We start from the raw sequence: 14,595 nt of genomic DNA on the forward strand, positions 1-14,595 counted from the left end.
AATAAAGGATCATGCAACAAACAAAACAAAATAACAGGAAACCGGAACATAACATAGAAAAAAAGGGGAGGAATAAAAAATGAAAGGAACTCAGCCACCTTAATTATCCTAGCGGTCGCTTTATTCTTCAGGTTGTGCTCCTTCGCGAAGATGATTCGCCTCCCTTTTGTACTAGAAAACCTGTAAGCGCAGCGTCAACACCAAACTTAAGGGTTTGCTTGTCCTCAAGCAAAGAAGAACTGAAAATAGAAAAGACAATTATTAAAATGAAAGAAAAAATAAAAGGATAAGAGAATAAGAGAGAAGTAGGATTGGGAGAGAGAGAGAAAGAAAACTGGGCGGCGCAAGCAATGTGGCCACGTGGGGCACGCAGTCACGCGCATTGCTCTTATACGGATTGACGCGATCGCGTCGGTCACGCGGTCGCGTGACCCAGTTTGTGCTTCTGGCGCGAGTGCAGCCTTGTGGCCATTACGCCCATACGACGCGGACGCGTCGGTGACGCAGTCGCGTGGGACGAATTGTGCCATTGGCACGCCTCCAGCCACGCTCCAGCGTAACTCTCTGTTCATTTTTATTTTTCTCTTCTCCCCTTGCGACGCAGACATGTCGCTGATGCGGTCGCGTCGCGTAGCATTTTTTTTTTTAGCTTGAGGTGGTCGGTTCCTGGAAGAACATAGCTGCATGATCAGAGAATTAGTAAGAACTCAATAAAAACAAAATAACTAAGAAAAACTACTACGAAAAATGGCGAAGGATACAAAATTATCGGGTTACCTCCCGACAAGCGCTTCTTTAACGTCACTAGCTTGACGGTCAGTTCTGCTAATTCAGCAGATGAGTGGACCTCTGGCGGTCAATCTCGCCTCCAAGATAGTGCTTCAACCTCTGGCCATTCACTGTAAATTTTCTGTCAGAATTTTCTTCCTGTATTTCCACATGACCATATGGCGAGGCTCTGGTAACCACAAACGGTCCTGACCACCGGGATTTCAGCTTCCCGGGAAAGAATTTTAGCCTTGAATTATACAGAAGCACTCTTTGTCCTGGCTCAAAGACTCTGATGGCAATCTTCTTATCATGCAGTAGCTTGGTTCTCTCCTTATAGAGCTTGGCATTCTCATAGGCTGAATATCTGAATTCATCAAGCTCATTCAACTGAAGCATCCGCTTAATTCCTGCAGCTTCTGAATCAAGATTCAGGTACCTGATTGCCCAATAAGCCTTGTGCTCCAGCTCCACTGGCAAGTGACAGGCTTTGCCATAGACCAACTGATATGGGGACATGCCAATTGGAGTCTTGTATGCTATCCGGTATGCCCAGAGAGCATCATCAAGCTTCCTAAACCAGTCCTTTCTTGAAACACTGACGGTCTTCTTCAGAATCCTCTTAAGCTCCCTGTTGGAAACTTCAACCTGTCCACTTGTCTGAGGGTGATAGGGGGTTGCCACCTTATGACGGACTCCATATCTATGCAGAAGAGAGTCCAACTATCTGTTACAGAAGTGACTTCCTCCATCACTAATGAGTGTTCTTGGGACGCCAAACCGGCTAAAGATATACCTCTGAAGAAAGTTCATTACCACCTTGGCATCATTGGTGGGCAAAGCCACAGCTTCCACCCATTTGGACACATAGTCGACTGCCACTAGGATATAGTTGTTTGAATGTGAGGGTGGGAAAGGTCCCATGAAATCAATACCCCACACATCAAACAACTCAACCTCAAGAAGTCCCTGCTGTGGCATTTCATGGTTAGCAGGGAGATTTGCAGCTTTTTCACATCTGCCACAGTGCTTTACGAAAGCTCTTGAGTCTCTGAAGAGAGTCGGCCAGTAAAACCCGCTCTGAAGGACTTTTATAGCTGTCCTCTCACCACCAAAGTGGCCTCCATACTCAGAACCATGACAGTGCCAGAGAATCTGTTGTTTTTCTTCATCTGGGACACACCTCTGGATAATTCCATCCGAACACCTTTTAAAAAGGTATGGTTCCTCCCAAATGTAGTACTTTGCATCAGTCAATAGCTTCTTCACTTGTTGCCTACTGTACTCTCTTGGGATAAAATTCATGGCCTTATAATTTGCAATGTCTGCAAACCATGGAGCCTGCTGAATGAGGAACAATTGCTCATTCGGAAATGTCTCAGTTACCGCTGTGGGTGGTTGCATTCCTACTTCAGGCTCAATTCTGGAGAGATGGTCAGCTACTTGATTTTCTGACCCTTTCTTGTCTTTTATTTCAATATCAAAATCCTGAAGGAGCAACACCCATCTGATTAATCTTGGTTTAGAATCCTGCTTGGTTAGAAGGTACTTCAAAGAAGCATGGTCAGTATAAACAATAACCTTAGAACCAAGTAAATAGGACCTAAACTTATCAACCGCATACACAACAGCTAATAATTCTTTTTCTGTAGTTGTGTAATTCTTTTGAGCATCATTTAACACACGAATGGCATAATAAATGACATGTACAAGCTTACCATGCCTCTGTCCTAAAACATCTCCTATAGCAAAATCACTAGCATCACACATTAATTCAAATGGTAAATTCCAGTCAGGGGGAGCTATAATGGGAGCAGAGGTAAGGTTTGCCTTCAGAGTTTCGAAAGCATGCAGACAGTCAGAATCAAAGACAAAAGGAACATCAACAACCAACAGGTTGCTCAATGGTTTAGCAATTTTAGAAAAATCCTTTATAAATCTTCTATAAAATCCTGCATGACCCAAGAAACTCCTAATTGCCTTAACATTAGTTGGTGGTGGTAATTTTTCAATTACCTCCACCTTTGCTCTGTCAACCTCAATTCCCTTACTTGAAATCCGGTGCCCAAGAACAATGCCTTCGGTGACCATAAAATGGCATTTTTCCCAATTTAAAAGAATTACCAAAAACAGAAAAGTCATCCATAAATATCTTAATAAACCTTTCAACCATATCAGAAAAAATTGAAAGCATACACTTCTGAAAAGTTGCTGGAGCATTGCAAAGTCCAAATGGCATTCTCCTGTAAGAAAATACTCCAAAGGGGCATGTGAATACTGTCTTCTCTTGATCTTGAGGGTCTACTGCAATTTGATTATATCCAGAATATCCATCTAGAAAATAATAAAAAACATGACCAGCTAACCTCTCAAGCATCTGATCAATGAAGGGGAGGGGGAAATGATCTTTCCTTGTAGCAGTGTTAAGCCTCCTGTAATCTATGCACATTCTCCATCCTGTGACTGTTCTGGTAGGAATAAGCTCATTCTTTTCATTCTTGATCACTGTCATCCCTCCTTTCTTGGGAACTACCTGCACAGGACTTACCCAAGGACTGTCAGAAATAGGGTAAATAATACCTGCTTCCCATAACTTCATTACCTCTTTTTGGACCACCTCTTTCATAGTTGGGTTGAGTCTCCTTTGTGGTTACACAACTGGTTTAGCATCATCTTCAAGAAGGATTTTGTGTATACACTTGGTTGGACTAATCCCCTTCAAGTCACTAATGGTCCACCCAAGAGCTGTTTTATGACTCTTGAGCACTGAAACAAGTGCCTCTTCTTCTTCAGGTTTCAGAGAAGAGCTAATGATCACTAGATATGAATCATTTTCACCCAAAAACACATATTTCAGAGAAGGGGGTAAGGGTTTGAGCTCAAGCTTGGGGGCTTCCTCCTCCTTAATTGGCGTGTTCATCAGCTCCTTTTGGGGTGGTGAATCATCAACTTCAACTAATTCACACTCAGAAATAGGATCTAGAACATCATCAAGTACCTCCGTTTCCAGTATTTCTTGAACAAGTGGTTCAATAACATCTATTTTCATACACCCCTCAGAATCATTGGGGTGTTTGAGGGCTTCAAAAACATTTAGGACCACCTGTTCTTCATTGACCCTCAGGGTTAATTCACCCTTTTGCACATCAATCAGAGCTCTACCTGTAGCTAAAAAAGGTCTACCAAGTATAATAGAGGGTTTTACCTCCTCTTCCATGTCTAATATAACAAAATCAACAGGGAAAATAAATGGTCCTACTTTAACAAGTAAATCTTCAACCACACCCACAGGTAATTTAATAGAAAGATCAGCAAGTTGAAGAGAAATACGAGTGGGTTTTACCTCCTCAATTTGAAGCTTTTTCATCACTGAAAGTAGCATGAGGTTGATGCTAGCTCCAAGATCACATAAAGCTCTCTGAATGCCGACTTCTCCAATGGTGCAAGGAATAACAAAGCTTCCTGGGTCTGGCATTTTCTCAGGAAGGGTGTGTTGAATAATAGCACTGCATTCCTTGGTTAACACCACTGTCTCTTGTTCCTTCCAATTCCTCTTGTGGGTCAACAACTCTTTCATAAATTTAGCATAGAGAGGCATTTGCTCCAGGGCCTCTGCAAAAGGAATGTTGATCTGCAGCTTCTTGAAGACATTTAAAAATTTAAAGAATTGCTTTTCTTTGGACGCCTTCTGAAGCCTCTGAGGATATGGCATTTTTGGCTTGTATTCAGGGGCCTTTGGCAAGGTGGGATAAGTGTCAAGAGAGTTAGGAAATGGGTTGTCTGCATGTTTAGGAGGGGCGTGCTCTACTTCTTCTTTCTTCTCCTCTAGAGCTTCCTTTTCAACTAGATCTTCATTGACCTTAGTCTCAGAACTAGCTACCTTACCACTTCTCAATTGAATGGCCTTGCAATCTTCTCTTGGGTTCACTACTGTATCACCAGGGAATGTATTTGAAGACCTTTCAGGTAATTGCTTGCTCATTTGACCCATTTGCACCTCCAAGTTTCTAATGGAGGCTCTGGTTTCTTGTATGAAACTCATTATCATCTCCCATTTAGGATCTTCTTGGGATTTATAATTTGCCTGCTGAGGTGGTTGTTGTTGCTGAGACTGAAATTGGCAGTTATTATGGTTGTTCTGTTGAAAACCACCCTGAGAACTATTGTTGAAGTTCTGAGGTCTCTGAGGTTGATCTCTCCACCCAAAATTTGGGTGATTCCTCCATCCCTGATTGTATGTCTTAGAATATGGATCACTGTTGGGATTTCTAGGACCACTCCCCATGTAATTCACCTGTTCAGAAGAGGGTTGAGCATAATCATAATTATCATTTTGCATAAAGTTACCTGTCATGTCATAGGAGGTATCTTGGGGTGGATTTTGAGTGTTGATAGCTGAGACTTGCATGCCACCCATCTGTTGAGTAAGTAGATTTATCTGCTGAGACATAAGCTTGTTCTGAGCAAGAAGAGCATTAACAGCTTCTACTTCCAACACGCCTCTCTTCTGAGCAGCCTCAGAGTTCACATGATTCCTGTTAGATGTGTATAAATATTGGTTGCTTGCAACCAATTCAATCAGCTCAATAGTCTCCTCTGGTGTCTTCTTCTTGTGCAATGAACCGTCTGTAGAAGTGTCTAGGCTCATCTTTGACATCTCTCCTAAGCCTTCATAAAAGATATCCAGTTGGGTCCACTTGGAGAACATGTCAGGAGGGCATTGCCTAGTCAGTAGCTTGTATCTCTCCCAAGCTTCATAAAGAGTTTCACCGTCCTTCTGCTTGAAGGTCTGAACCTCCAACCTAAGCTTAGTCAGCTTCTTTGGTGGGAAAAATTTAGTGAGAAACTCTGTAACAACCTTTTCTCAAGTATTCAAACTCTCTTTTGGTTGGGAATCTAACCATAGCTTTGCTTTATCCCTCAGAGCAAATGGGAAAAGCATGAGTTTGTACACCTCTGGGTTTACTCCATTTGTCTTCACAGTATCACATATCTGCAGAAAATCAGAAATAAATTGATTTGGATCTTTATGAGGAAGTCCATGATACTGGCAGTTTTGTTGCACCAGAGTGACCAATTGTGGCTTCAACTCAAAGTTGTTTGCAGTTATAGGAGACACCACAATGCTTTTTCCATAGAGATCTGCAGTAGGGGCAGAATAAGAGCCAAGCACTCTTCTCTGCTGATCATCCCCATTCGGATTTACCACATTGGCATTAGCATTATTATTTGCCATAGTGGATTCTGCAGCCTTGCAAAGTCTTGCTTGTTGTAGACGTCACCTGAAAGTTCTTTCAGGTTCAGGGTCAAAGTCTAAGAGATGTTCTTTGTCTCTATTCATGCGCATACACAAGCAGAAAACAAGAAAAAATGGGACTCTTTACGTCAGAGTGCAGAGAAGTCCCTGTGAGGTAACCTGTGTAAAATAATAAAATAAAAATGCTAAGTAAATAAATAAAAATTCGAAAATTTTAAAAATAAAAATAAACAGAAAAAAATTAAAATAAAAATAAAATAAATAGAGGACACCAAACTTAATTTCAGAAATTAAGAGTAAAAATAATGGTTTAAAATATTTTTATTTTTGTTTTTATTTTTTATTTATTTTTTTTAGATAAAAATAAAATAAAACTAATAGAATATAAACAGTAAATATAAAAAAAAATAAACAAAGTAAAACGAAGAAAGAAAAAAAAATGAAAATGAAAAGAGAAATAAAATAAAACCAAAAAAAATTCGACGTGATTTTTTTAAAAAAAAATTTTAACGGAAGTAAACAAAATTAATAAAACGGGGGCAGGGGAGTTTGCTAACGGAAAAACAAGGAAAATTATAAATTTTTTTGTTTTGAAATAATAATAAAATAATATTTAAATAAAATTAAAATTAAAACACCTAATCTAAACAATCAAACAATTAATAGTTGTTAATCACAATCAATCCCCGGCAACGACGCCAAAAACTTGGTGCGGTATTTTTACAACCACACTTACTAACCGGCAAGTGCACCGGGTCGTACCAAGTAATATCTTACGTGAGTAAGGGTCGATCCCACGAGGATTGATGGACCAAGCAACAATAGCGTTTGATAGGTTTAGTTAGACAAACAAAAATTGATGTTGAGATGCAATATAAAAGACATTAAACAATATCAAAAATATTGAAGAAATGCAAGTAATTAAGATGGGAATAATATATGGAGAGGATAGTTAAGGTTTTAGAGTTATCTATTTTCCTGATTGACTTTTCTTATTAACTATTTTAATCATGCAAGATTTAATTCATGGCGAACTAATTGTGACTAGACCCTAATTCCTTAGACCTTCCTAGTCTCCTCTAAAATTCATCAATTGCCAATTCCTTGGTCAATTGATTCCAATTAGAGGGTGATGATCAAATTCCAGTTATATGCCACAAGAATCCTAATTGTCCAAAAATAAAGGGATTATATGTCACGTATCCCGTTAAATACAAACAATTAGAAATTCAGGATAATATGTTTTCAAGCTATTGTTCAAGTAAAGAGCTTTTCCAAGTTTTACAAGAACTCAAATAGAACATGGGTCATACTTCCGTTCCACCCAGATTCATAAAATAAAGAACGAAAACAATTATTGAAATATAAATCAAAACATAAATTAAAATAGAAAAATAATATTATCAATCCATACAATAGACAGAGCTCCTAACCTTAACAATGGAGGATTAGTTGCTCATGGAATATGAAATGTAAATTTGTATGGAATAATGTTGTGTAATCTCCTCCCTAGAACCACCCTATTGGGATTCCTTTTATAACTAATCCTAATAATCAAATATCTAAAAATTAAAATTAAAATAATATCTTTTTCTAAAATAAGATTTGAATTTAAATTTGAATTAATTAACAAGTCTTCAGCTGATGGGTGGGACCACTTGATTTGTCCATTATGCAGCTTCTAATCTGTGATTTCTGGGCTAAGAACTGGGCCAAAACAGCCCAGAAATCGCCCCCAGCATTTTTCTACATTTTCTGCACGTGGCGCATGTGACGCGTCCGCGTCGTCCACGCGTTCGCATCATTTGTGCAGATTCCAGCCCACGCGATCGCGTCATTGCGATTTCCTCCATTTCGCGCAGTCGCGTGAGCCATGCGTCTGCGTCGGTATTCGCTGGCCATCTCCTTGCCTTCTTCTCTTTCTCTGCAGAAACTCCATCAAATTCCGCCAAATGCTACCTAAAATAAACAGTATTGTACAAAACTCAAAATAGCATCCATAGTGGCTAAAATATAATTAATTCTTAATTAAACTCAATAAATTAGATGCAAATTCACTAGGAAAAGATAGACAAGATGCTCACGCATCAGTAACACTATCTTGTCAATCATGTGGTGGGGGCATGCTTCCAGAAGATTATTGAAGCACTCCCAGTATTCAAAGAGAGTCTCGTTTTCATCTTGAACAATCGTGGAAATGTCTTTCCTTAGTTTATCAGTAACTTTAGATGGAAAGAATTTCTCCAAAAACTCTTTTCTGAGCGTATCTCAGTTGGATACATTTGCTAGGGGTTGAGTGTAGTACCACTCTCTTGCTTTTTCCTCAAGAGAAAATGGGAAAGCTTTCATCAGAATTGAAGTTTCATCTGTACCATCACGCCTGACAGTAGAACAGGCTGCCTGCAAATCTCTCATTAACAATGCAAATCACAAAGTCATAGCACTTCACATCATTTCATACAAGCATTTACATTAAGCAATTACCATTCACAACAATCCAACATCCAATGCTATCTTAGAGGCAATTAACCTAAGTTTTCACATAATCTTATATAATGCCTACTCGAAACCAAAACTCGTACCTCTTTGACGGCAATTTCAACCTCAGAAAAACCTCTCTCTGGAAATTTCAACTCCAACCAGTCCAAGTCAAACCAAAATCTCACCAATGTGATCCTCAACTCAATTCTATAATGATCCCACGCCAAGTAATTCCGCTCCACGCCAAATTCAAGCCAAACAATTTCTAATTCATCTAATCACATCAATTTCTCAAAGTTAAAGTCTAGATTTTTCGCATATAATGGAAAAAATTTGGGGATTCATATTTTTTTTATCTTGACTCACGTAACCTTGGGTTGAAACTCTTTTAGAACTCAAGATGGAACCTCCCCTAAACATCAAAAATTAAAATCTTCTCAACACCTTAACCCAAAATACAAAATTAAAGAGAAATAAAAAATGGGACAAGGATTTTAAAGTTTCTTACCACACAATGGCAAAATGAAATCAAAGAGGAAAGCCGAGATGAACGCGTAGCACAAACGGGTCATCAATCGGAGCTATAGTTTGGAAGTTATGTGCATTTGAGTGTGTATAGTGAATAGTGCACTAGGGCATCTTTTCTTCCTCTCTTCTCTTTCATTGCTCTCTCCCTCTCTCTCATGGGCAAAGTGGCTGAATTATTGAGTGTGAGGGGGGTGTTAGTATGTGGGTTTGGGCTTTGGGCCCAAGTGAGGCCTGAAATAGTCCTTTCAATTTCAGGATCGAATATTAGCAAGCGCGGATCAGGAAGTGAACGCGTCATTTGACGAAAGAAACATGCAGATCATAGTAGCAAAATATAATAAAATACAAATAAATAAATTCTAATTAATAACTTTAGCACTCTATTGCAACTCCCCAGCAACGGCGCCAAAAATTGATGCGGGCAGAAATTAGCGAATTAAAATTATTAAAATATATACGTTGCAAGTATAGTTCTTAATTTGCCAGAGATCCGCCTATTAATTTAGAAAGGTGTCACAAAAAATTGAATTTAAAATACTGGGAGTATAAATCCCAGGTCGTCTCCCAACGAGTTGCAGAAAAGTGTGCTATTTTATTAATCAGAGGTTTTCAAAAAGGTTTGAATTGGGCAAACAGGAAATTAAATTGGTGAATTTGAATAATGTAAATAAAAGCCTTGACTGGGAATTGATTAGTTGGAATCCCTATTATTGTTGGAATGCTCTCAGGATTAATTGACAATTAAAGGTTATCCTGTTTAGTTATCCTCCACTAGGTGAAGGAAAGTCAAACAAGTTGGAATGCTACGTCCGTTCACAAGTTGCAATCCACTTAATTAAAAGGGATTGGTGTTAGTGATTAGGAGGCAATCCAACCATAAATCCAATTACAATTTTTCTTTCAAGCCTTTCAACTCAAAGGTTCCTTTCAATCAATTCCCCATCAAGTTAGGGAACTACTCACTCATTGTAAAGGTAAAATTCATAGCATATGAAAAGGAATTAAAGAAAGACATTGTAAATAAAATTTAAAATAGTCAATTAAAAATAAAAGTGATCCTTGTATTAAATAAGCCTAAAAATATTCCAATGGTAAAATTAAACAAAGCAAAGAACATGGGAGAGTAAGACCAAGTAAAGAAAACGAACTAGAATGAGGAAGTCTTGATGAGGTAATAACTCTTCTCAATATCCCAAACTATGAATGTAAAATAATAATCCTAAAAACTATGAATGTGTAGAGAGAAAACCTAGGGGAGGAGCAAAACTAGATCTAAAACTAAAACTGTGTAGAATGAATGTTGTCTTTGGTTTCTGCATGTTCTCTGGCTCTAGTCTGCTGTTCCGGGCCGAAAACTGGGTCAAAATAGGGCCCGAAATCGCCCCCAGCGAATCTGCAAATTATGCAGGTCGCGCACGTCACGCGATCGCGTCGCTCATGCGGACGCGTCATTCGCGTTTCTGCTTTGCCATGCGAACGCGTCGTCCATGCGGCTGTGTCACTCGTGCTGTTCCATCCGCGCGGTCGCATCATCCATGCGGCCGCATCGATGCAAATTGCTCTTTTCCGCGCGGTCGCGTCATCCATGCGACCGCGTCGCCTCTCGCTGGTCATCTCCTCAATTTCTTGTGTTCCTTCCATTTTTGCAGGCTTCCCTTATAATCTCCAACTCATTCATGCCCTATAAAGCCTGAAACACTTAACACACAGATCACGGCATCGAATGGAATAAAGGAAAAATAAAATACATAATTAAAAGTCTCTAGGAAGCAAGTTTTCAACCATAAAACATCTTTAGGAAGGAAATATAAATGCATGCTTATTTAATGAATAAGTGGGCAAAGATCATGATAAAACCACACAATTAAACACAATATAAACCATGAAATAGTGGTTTATCAAGGCCCAATTCGATTTTTGGCGTGTTTGGCCCAATTTTTGGCCAAACCTTTAAAATAAGTACTCGAGTTTATGTTCTAAATATTTTTTGTCATTTTCACAGTTTTAATTTTCCTCACTTACAGTGCTGGACAGATTTAAACCTGTACAGTAAATTTTAACGTCGATACGCGTTCTTCCGCAATTAATTATATTTTTGCTCTCAAACTTTATTTTCTAAGTTAAATTCTCACCGGAATTTCTCCAAATTATAATTAAGTTTTTCAACCCTTATAGCTCACATTTAATTTATTACTTATTTGTTTATTCAATTAATATTTTTTCCGAATCTTACAAGAAGCAAAGAACAGTGAAGAAGATTGTTAAAGTTGAACGAAAGAAAGCTTATGGACTTTGGAAAGTAATCAACGAATGAGATGTTAAAGGCTTCGGAGATGTTTAACTCTTAAAAAAAGTATACTTGTGTTTTCCTACTTTGACTCATGCAAAAATCTTTTCACAGCAACTCATTTATAGCCAAATTCCGATTCTTTGATAATTTAATTTCTCTTAACTTAATTAATCACCAATTCTTTGGTAAACTAATTAAGAAAAGAGGTTAAGCACAGTTTCAATTTAAATTCACATAATATTCAAAAGTTATCCCTAGCTGAATTAAATGTCACGTATTCAAAGACTAGTTCTAGATAATTGAAGATTACGAGATAAGTTTTCAAGCTAATTCCAATATTAAATTTTTTAAAGTAATAAAAAAATCCAAGACAAAATTAGAATATTTTCCAATAGTTCTAATTATTAAAGATGAAGAACGAGAATCAATCTTAAAAAGGTAGAAAAGCATAAATCAAAATAAAGAAAACACTTACATTACTAATCCATAAAATCAAATAGAGCTCCTAACCTTTAGTAAGAGGAGGTTTAGTTACTTATGGTAGAAAAGAAAATAACCTAAATCTAAAGAGTTCTTTGATTCGTAGATTTTCCTATTTGTGAACCTTGTTCACTTATTTATATTCTAACTTCCTAACTAATTGAAATTCAAAAACTAATCTTATCTTTCGAAGATTAAGATAACAACTTATTCAAATTCAAATATAATCTAATCATTTAAATTTTGAATCTTTGGTTGATTTTAGAGCTTCCTAGGAGTAAATTAGAGACTTGGTGCTAGGCTTTGAGAAATTTTGGGTCATGGAGAGTTGGAATTTCACGCGGAGTGCAGGAGTTGGGTGCCCATTCTGGGCGCTAGCACTGGTGTAAGAGCACTGGGCTTGGGAGTAGGGGCACTAGGCTTGGTCTCTTCAAGCCTGGTGCCAACCTTAATCGTGTTGCTTCCCTAGTAGTGAACTTGTGTTTTCTTATAAATTTTATCCTAATTTACTTTAGATATGACCTGAAAACACAATCATTCTAAAACAACTCTAAACATATGATTAGTCATAAAACTTCACTAAAAACATAAGAACTTTGATTCAAATCTAAGAAAACTAATTAAAAAGAGACCTAAAAACAACTAAAGATGCGTAGGCATCAGACACACAGATGAATTGTAGATACTATAACATTAAATTTATTCAAAAAAGAACAACCAAGTATTAAATTATATGAACTGAAATAATCAACAACAAGATATCGAATATCTAAAGCTTTGGTTATTTGGTGCTCACCCAGTGAGGTTTGTAACCACATAAATCCTAAAATAGGTACGCATTCACCTGAAAACCCACTAAATCTCAAAAATAAATTAGAAGAGTGCTAGGGGTCAGCAGATTTTGTGATTTGTAGCCATCAATTAGCCATCAGTAGTGTTTTTAATGGTGTGAGATTACATCTAATGGTAGACAATTACTTATTTTTCCTTTAATGGTTAAATGCTGGCCAAATTTTAATAAAAGTGCTGACTTCTAGACTTTCTCAATAAATTATATCTAATCTTCTAAAAAAATAGTAAAAATAAAATATAATAAAAAAATCACGTAAAATAAAAAAGTCATATACTTTTTCATAAGATTGTAGTATATTAAAAATTTAAAAAAATACAAATAAATACATTTCTTAGTGGACTTTTTCATACTATTCATTTTGATCTTCATCCTCATTGTTCTCGTCGTCGTCCTCGTCTTCGTTCTCATCCTCATCCATATCTTCGTCTTCATCCCCAAGTGGCTCATCATCATCATCATCATCATCATCATCATCATCATCATCATCATCATCATCTTCTTCTTCTTCTTCTTCTTCTTCTTCTTCTTCTTCTTCTTCTTCTTATTCTTCATATCTTGTACTATTGGTATCCAGTAAATCAACAATAATGTCAATATCATTTGAGATATGATTGTTAGATTGATTTGTGCCATCTTCTTGATATGCAAAATCCTCCATTGTTTCAATCTCAATCTCACCTCTTGCTTTAGTCTTGAATACAAACCACCATTCTACTTTTTCCTTGGTGTTGCTCATTAGATGAGGTGTAAAATATACTTGAATTGCTTTATGTGCAATGATAAACGGATCATATTTACCATATCGTCAATTCTTTCGAATATGTATGATTCCATACTCTTTGTTTACCTTTGTTCCTTTGTCAATCGTGGGATCAAACCATTCACATTTAAATAGTATAACTCTTTTTAGTGGTAGCCCAGTATACTCAACTTGGATAATTTCATTAAGCTGGCCATAGAAATCATTTTCATATTCACCATAACCTGTGTCTTTGACACATATTCCATAATTCTGAGTTGACTTTCCACTTGAGTGAGATCTTGTGTGAAACTTGAAGCCATTGACTTTGTAGATAGGCCAATATTTAACAATTCTCAAAGGACCCCATGCCAAGGAATGAATATTCGAATCTGTCACATTATTTAAAGGATCATGAACCTGTATTAAATAAGAACCAATAAGTTAGAATATAATATGTCATCTACCAAAAATTGTGTGTACAATAAGACTATCATATCATGTTGACTTACATAATTTTTAAACTATTTTGCAAAGTCCACTTTAATAAATTGATCAACTTGTTCATCACTTAAAGTAATATGATCTTGGCGTATGAAATCCACAAAGATCCTATAGTACATGAATTTCAAATAAATTAAAATTATTAATATAAGAAAATATTATTAATACTAAGAATATATATAGGAAGATAAATATTCACTCAATATATGGCTTAATTTCATCACAGTTTATTAGTATATGATTCATGACTGCACTGAATTCTTTGTCATCTAAATAACGAGTTTTGCATTCACCAGCCAAACAACCAGGCAAATTAAAAATAGACAAATTTGCTCAATTGAATCATCACCTTCATCATTTTGCTTTGAGTCGATGCTAGTTTGGTTAAAATAGTACTCACAAAAGTGAGAAATCTCCTCAATTAGGTATGATTCAACGATAGATCCTTCAACATGTGCTTTGTTCTGGACCTTTTTCTTAAGATGGTGGAGAAATCTATCATGAAAAAATTCATAACAAAAATCAAATAACAAATAGTTGACTTAATAAAATAGTAAAAAGAAATTTGAGAGTAAATATAGAGGTGTGAATAAGGTACCTTTCAAAAGGATACATCCATCTATATTGCACAGGACCACCAAGCAATGCTTCAAATGGCAAATGAATAGGTAGATGTTCCACTGAGTCAAAAAATC

The 14,595-nt window shown here is 36.9% G+C and overlaps 1 non-coding gene across 1 annotated transcript; it reads left to right on the top strand.

Annotated features, from left to right (window-relative positions):
- The first annotated feature begins 5,474 nt into the window (after window positions 1-5,474).
- LOC112745815 (small nucleolar RNA R71) lies at window positions 5,475-5,578 on the top strand. Its single transcript, XR_003173725.1, has one exon. It is a non-coding gene; the product is annotated as a small nucleolar RNA R71 (small nucleolar RNA).
- Window positions 5,579-14,595: the final 9,017 nt, after the last annotated feature.

Source organism: Arachis hypogaea, chromosome 14 (assembly GCF_003086295.3).
Source record: "Arachis hypogaea cultivar Tifrunner chromosome 14, arahy.Tifrunner.gnm2.J5K5, whole genome shotgun sequence".
NCBI lineage: Eukaryota > Viridiplantae > Streptophyta > Magnoliopsida > Fabales > Fabaceae > Arachis > Arachis hypogaea.